Source organism: Lactuca saligna, chromosome 2 (assembly GCF_052625555.1).
Source record: "Lactuca saligna cultivar CGN05327 chromosome 2, ASM5262555v1, whole genome shotgun sequence".
Classification (NCBI taxonomy): domain Eukaryota; kingdom Viridiplantae; phylum Streptophyta; class Magnoliopsida; order Asterales; family Asteraceae; genus Lactuca; species Lactuca saligna.
Genome location: NC_136418.1, coordinates 65,618,792 through 65,626,163, shown reverse-complemented (window position 1 = coordinate 65,626,163; position 7,372 = coordinate 65,618,792).

The following is a 7,372-nucleotide window of genomic DNA, read 5'->3' as shown; positions in this document are numbered from 1 at the left end:
TAATAATAGGGAGGATGAATTTTTACTTACTAAGTGTGGAAGAACACTTGAAATCAGCCTTGGATCTCGAAAATTTGTGTAGAAGAGTTTGAGAGAAAAAGTGATGCTTGTTACTTAGTGGAATGAGAGAAATGAGAGAAAATGAGGAGTGTGGTTGTTTGTTCCAGCTCAAAAACGTGGGAGTGAGTGAAATTTGAGTGTAAGGGAACATTGAAGTGACATAGGTAAGGTGGGGAGGTATGGCTGGTCATAGAGTGGGTGTGGGGTGGTTGCTTGTGTCATAAGTTAAGGCAAAGTCAACACTTCACCTTAAATAAATCCCCCATTAGATCTTTATTATTTAAATAATGATTTTCATCAAAATATGTTTAAATTATGAATATTTAGAGTTTATTATGTTAAAATATAATTTCTGGAGAAAATCCCGCTTTAAAATCACGAAAAACGGGCTTAAAATGTTAAAAATATCAAAAATGGGCTAAAAGTGACAAAAATGCAAAATCTGGCCGAGGCTCGGCCTTCTGGTGCTGAACCGAGAGGGAGAGAGGCAGAAACCGAGAGGGAAGGAGAAGGAGGGAAGGAACCGAGAGGGGGAAGGAGAGAACAGAGGGGGCGCGAAGAGAGAGACAGAGCGAGAAGAAGGAACAGAGGGCGCGAACAGAGACCGAGCGAGAAGAAGGAACAGAAGGCGCGAACAGAGCGGCGGAGTAGCGAACAGAGACCGAGAGGAGCAGAGCGTGAGCGACAGAGGCAGAGGCTCGGTCTCTGGTCTCTTAGCCACCAGAGGCTCGGTCTCTGGTCTCTAAGCCACCAGAGGCTCGGTCTCTGGTCTCTTAGCCATCAGAGGCTCGGTCTCTGGCCTCTTAGCCACCAGAGGCTCAGTCTCTGGTCCTAAGAGGCCTCTCACTCCGGTTTCGGTTCCTAAAGCCTATTTTTCTCGTTTTCGCCCCGTTTCAAGCCGTTTTTGACCCGGTTAAGGGCCGGAATGACCCGAATGATTCCAAAAAGTTACGGGAAACTTTTGAGAGAGATTTGGGAGAGATTTCTCACACTTGGAGAGATTTGGGAGAGATTTGACATTCTTGGAGAGATTTCTCATACAAAGAGATATTTGAGAGAGGTTTCACATACTTGAAGAGATTTGAGAGAGATTTGACATTCTTGGAGAGATTTCTCATACAGAGAGATATTTGAGAGAGATTTCACATACTTGGAGAGATTTGAGAGAGATTTCACATACTTGGAGAGATTTGAGAGAGATTTGACATTCTTGGAGAGATTTCTCATACAAAGAGATATTTGAGAGAGATTTCACATACTTAGAGAGATTTGGGAGAGATTTGACATTCTTGGAGAGATTTCTCATACAAAGAGATATTAGAGAGAGAGATTTCACATACTTGGAGAGATTTCAAATAGAGAGAGGTAGAGTGAAAACGATTGAGAGAGGTTTCGAGTGTGGCATGTGTGAGTGTCTGGCTTCGCAATGCAAGGTTTGTAAACCCTATTAGGCCTTGTTTAAGGATCTTACACACTCCCGATGAGTATGCATCATTGTTTTTATCAGTTTAGTTCATTGATTAGCATTAGGGCTTAGGAAATTTTTAACACAAGACTTTTCTCAGGTGATGTTTTCCCATTAATATAGCAAGTTATACAGTACGAACATAACACAATCCCTAATACACACGGTTTAATAGAGTTGACCGGCTTGACTTGATGACTTGACTTGACTCAAGTTTGACGATTGTCACACAAAATGAATAAGAAGAATCAAGTAGGCAGAAAGATAAAAGGTTCTCCATTCTAAGAAGAAGGGAGAGTACCTTTTATGTTTTATGATAGGTCTTAATGATTAAGAACCATATCTCAAATGATCCTCTAAGTGAGTCTTAGTACAATTGAATGTCTAAGAAGAGGAATCAAGAATTGAAGAAAATGGTAAAATCAAAAAGTCAATCATACTTCGTTCCAAAAACAAATTTTAAAGTTAAGATTGTGGCAATAAGTGACAAGTATTAAGAAGGTTTTTAACATTCATCAAATGTGGAAAGTTGTGATGTCTCGGATAAGACAAAGACCAACTAGGACCATTTTATGAACTGTTATGATAAAAACTACACTAACTCTTGAATATTTGGTTGTCAAGAAATGTTTAGGATCAAGGAGTCAGTGGGAGTCTTAATGGTCTAGAAAGGTTTCAAGAACAAATCAAATAAACCTTATCGATCATTACTAGCACACAAGTTGAGGTTTACAACCTATCGTGTTGACACTATTTTGTTTTCTATGCCATTCCAATTGAGTTAATTGTGCATATGAGTCCTATGAGTTCTCGTTTGAATGCACAAAAGGCAAGGACCTTGATAAATGGAAAGTACTTTGATAGGCAAAGGTGAACTGCTTAACTACTTGGAAGACATGGTGGGTAGCTGTGCTACCATAAGGCAAGAAATCAAGATTAAGAAAGTTCGGTCCATATGAGTTTGAATTTGTCGTAAACTTTGGTTTTAACAAATTCACATGGATAGGAACACATACATCGTTTAAATCTAAGTGTCATAACATTTCCTCCTTCATGAAAATGATTGTGAGGAAATGCTTTCACTAAGAAAGATTTTAAAAGGATAGTGATTGTAAAATTGCATTCTCAAATTCGATTATGGTTACAGTATCCCTTTCCATGATTTGAGTTGTGAGGTTTGGCAATTAGTCTTAATTGTTTAGACACACATATGAACTATCTAAGGCAAAGGTGTATAAGTTCAAGAAGCTTTGATAAAATATTATCAAAGCACAAAGTATTAGAAACATGGACTTAAGAAATTCAATAGGTATTGTTTTTCTGAAAGTTAAGATGTTTATAAATACATGTCGAAGCTAGTGGGAGCATAAGTGTTATGTTTTATAATAATAATCATGATAGTGGGAGCATAAATGTTATGATTGTATGATTATTAAGAAAGGTATTGCAAGTTGGCAATATTAATTATAGAAAACAAGAGTCATTATTTGCAAAGTTGTAAGGATTAAATAGTTGTTTTGCTATAATTAAGGGAGAGAATATTATGCTTCATTTCAAATCTAAAGGATTAGGTTGAGAAATGTTGATAAATTTAGTCAAAGGTACATAGTGTGTTCTTAAAATTTCGATTATGATTACGGCATTCCTCTTCACAATTCGAATTTTGAGAACATAGCAAATAAAACATTATGCATCGTGTCGCATACCCTTCGAGTACAGGATTGATTACAAATGCTATAATATTTGACCATTCTAAAATTTTCCAAATGTTTAGTGCGTTTAGAGGGAAAAAGGACTAGAATCGGTTTTTGACCAAAATAATTAAACAACTATCAAAGGACAATCCAAAGTTCGCCGAGGATTGATCGCTTGTGAGTAGTTGGAAGTATAGTATTGGAAAATATGGAAATGTTTCCATATTAAATGGACCATATCGACATTATTACAAATAGAAAAATATTATATTAAGAATGAGTTGTCATATGAAAAATATGGAAACGTGTCCATATTGGGAATTGAATATTGAAAATCTATATCTAGATTAGAAACTTTTATGCAAAAGGATGTTCAAAGGAATGTACTTTGAGTGAAAGACATCAAATCTATGGAATTGTCTTGTAAAAATATCCAATAGAGGACTTTGTAATTTCATTGGCAATAGTCTTTGTGACTTTGGTGCAGTGATATTAAAAAAGGGATCGTTGCATAAAATGTTAGAATCCAACATATTTTATAAGTGGCAAGAATTGATATTCTTACATTTATAAAATGGATTAAGGGTTGTGAAATGAGAATGATTGGAAATGTGTTCAATTTGATCTATTTCACAAAGTAACAACCATAGGTAAACAATGTGTGCATGCTAAGAGCATGGGACAAGTGTAATAATTCAAGTAAGAAGTTGATTACCCAAAACAACAAATAATGAGTAATCGATATGGTGATAAATAAAAGATGTTTTATTTATGCTCAAAGGTTTGAGACCATATGGGATTAGTATTATTCTTGTGTTTTGCTTTGCATGTTTTGACTTCTTGAATAATTTAATTGGTTTAAAACAGTCAAATTATTCGAATGGGCCACAGTCGTTCATATGTTGTAAGTAGATATGAATGAAGACTATCGTGAATTGGTGTGTGGATTGTCTAAAAGAGTGTTAGACATAAGTAAATGTTTGCTGCAATGTTCATGAGTGCTTATGAATAAGATTTGAGCATTGGATTAAACCCACGCTCACTTGGCACACTCCATGAATTGTATCACGAGTGATTCGTGAGATGATAACATCTTATATTCTTGAAACCGAGATGTGTGAGTTGTATCTTGCAAATCGGTTGCACATTGATAATATGTAAACGCACCAGTAACTTGGTGTCATAAAACATATTGTTGTGTGTGATTCGGTAAGTGAGTACAAGCAAGCATTGTATCAAAGTTTATCCGTTCCTTTTATCCCAAGTAGGATAAAAGCGATATCTTTGGGCCCCTCGATGATTTAGTGATGACAAACGTAAATGCTCGGCCGGGCTAAGGCTAATTTGATTTGTTCAATTAGTCAGTCGTCATAAATCGGAAGTCGAGAAATAGAACATAAAGAATGATTTGAAATCATATCTCATACGATATCTAGAATGGAGGAATATATGATCCCTTATCTAAAGGACACGCGTATCTGATAGGATCAGAGTTGGCAGTGGCTGTGGAAAGCTACGATTGCAGATCAGGATCTGAAGTCATACGCAGAATAGTTATTAGACTTATCCAAGTGGGAGACTATTGGATTAGTGTCTAAGTCCATAACTGTTTTCGTATGTACTTGACCCGATGGTGCATGGTCCTTTTGGGTTGCCTTCACCAAAGCAACTTGATAGGATGAATTATGGAGTAAAAGAGATTAATTAAACTTAAGGGACTAGAATTGTAATTATAAGATAATTACAATTTGGGCTATGGATTGTCTTATATTAAGGAGTGGACAAATTTTATGGGGAAACCCATAAGAAATCGTCCAAGGCCTTAAGGAAAGGAGTCCATGGGTTGCTTAGGGCTTAAGCATCCAAATTAGGGTTTCCTTGTTAGATAACCCTAATAGCCTCACTATATATAGAACCCTAATGACCCAAAAACGTGGCTAAGCACCCTTCTAGGTTTTCACACATTTTAGGGCAGCCTCCATCCTCTTTCCTCTTCATCCTCTTGCTCTTGGTGTTTGTGAACCATTAGAGGAGTGACATTTGTGACTCTAAGCTTTCTAAAGTCAATACAAAGAGGAATTGAGATTGTTATTGCTACATAACAATCAAGGTAATGTATTAAACCCATTCTTATGTTAGTATGATTACTTGTATGCTAGAATTAGGGTTTATAGTCTTGGATAACTTGCATGTACAATAGAGAAACCTAGATCCAAGCATTAGGGTTTGTATGAGCACACAGGATGTTCTTATGATCAAAAACCCATCACTATATTGATATTAACTAATCATATATATATTTAAAAATACTTTTATGTTTCAGGTTTATGGTCCTGAAGCAGATATATGGAGTGCTGGTGTGATTCTTTACATTCTTCTTTGTGGGGTCCCACCTTTTTGGGGAGGTAAGTCTAAAGGAATAAAAGAATAATAAGTTAATAAGTTAATAACTTATCAAATGCTCTAAACTTTCTTTTTAGTGACTGAATTTATGTTTTTTTTTTTTGATGATAGAATCTAAAAATGAGATCTTTGAAGAGGTTTTGAGGGGTAAACTCGACTTTTCCTCAGATCCACGACCTAGTATCTCTGAAAGTGCTAAAGATTTGGTTAGGAAAATGCTTATTAAAGACCCCAAAAGACGAATAACAGCTCATGGTGTTCTTTGTAAGTCTTGGTTGTTATAAAATTTTCCTATAAGTATTATTTAGGCTTCTTATTGAACATTATTTACGATTAGGCCATCCATGGATCAGCTAGGCTTCTTAAAATAAGGTGATTATTTATATTTTTAATGCTAGCATGGTATATAAATGTTATGTTGGATCAGTCTTATGCTAGCATGGTATATGAATGCTATGTTGGATCAGTCTAATGCTTGCATGGTATATGAATGCTATGTGATTGGGCTTAATGGAGGTAAGAAAATATCAAATTAAAGAAATAAGCTTTTAAAGGAGTAGTTTATTGTACAAAGAAGATATTCTTGTCATTGTGATTTCAATGTTAATATCAGGTAATTCATATTGTAGTGTATTTAGTCCAAATCCCACATTCTTTGGATGGAGAAAAGGGTAATTTTGTCTTTTGCAACTAACTTTCCATGTTTGATTCTTCTAATAATTATAATAGCATAATAAGTTTTTAACTTTTATTTGATCATGTCACAAGAATTATCGAAGCAAGGGTTCATTAGTCCTAAAGAATTATGAATGGCAAGATGCAACTCTACTTAGATTCGTCCGTTAAAATGTTGGCGAGGTGGGTTATGCCTTTCAAGATCTATTAGAGATAGAGATGTTGGGGAGTTCATTATTCTAGTTCCTCATGTCAAACAAGTGAAGGTTAGTTTAGTAATTAAACTCAATTTATTCCTCTTTTTATTAACAACTTTTATTTATTCACGATCTTCAGCTATCTTCTGCTGGTGTGCGGCTTGTAATTTCAAGTGATGGAGTCTGGGATGCTCTTTCCACTGAATCAGCTCTGGAATGCAGTCGCGGATTGGCTCCAGAAAATTGTCAAAGTACGGAAACAAAAAAATGTCAAATTTGTAATAAAATATTATGCAATGGATTCTATTTTTTGTATATGATATTTTGTAAGACATTAAATTTTATGAAATGGATTATATTTTTTGTATATGATATTTTATTTTCTATTATGAGGCATTAAATGCAAATTTAATTTGAAAATTAGTAAATCTATATAAAATATATTTTTTTAAACATTTAAAATTATGATACGCAAAAATGTGTGTCGTCTTCATTTATGACAAGGCCTTTCTTCACAGGGGCTTTCTTGATACGCATTGTGTGTCATTAACACGCGCATCGTAAGGTTACGACATGCGAATGTGTGTCGTCTTCGTTTATGACAGGGCCTTCCTTGATACGCATTGCGTGTCGTAAACGCGCGTCGTAATTGCACGTTGTAAATGCGCATCATCTCTCTTTATGATAGGGCCGTCCTTGACGCGCATTTGCGCGTCGTCTGAGCCTTTTACGACGCACAATGAGCGTTGTAAAAGGCTGTTTTTCTAGTAGTGGCATGTGCTAGACTCTCCCGCTTAACCCGTAGAATGTAACAAGTACAAAACATCTCCCTGATCCCAAGTAACCACAACCCTCTACCATCGTTACAGCTGCTATAG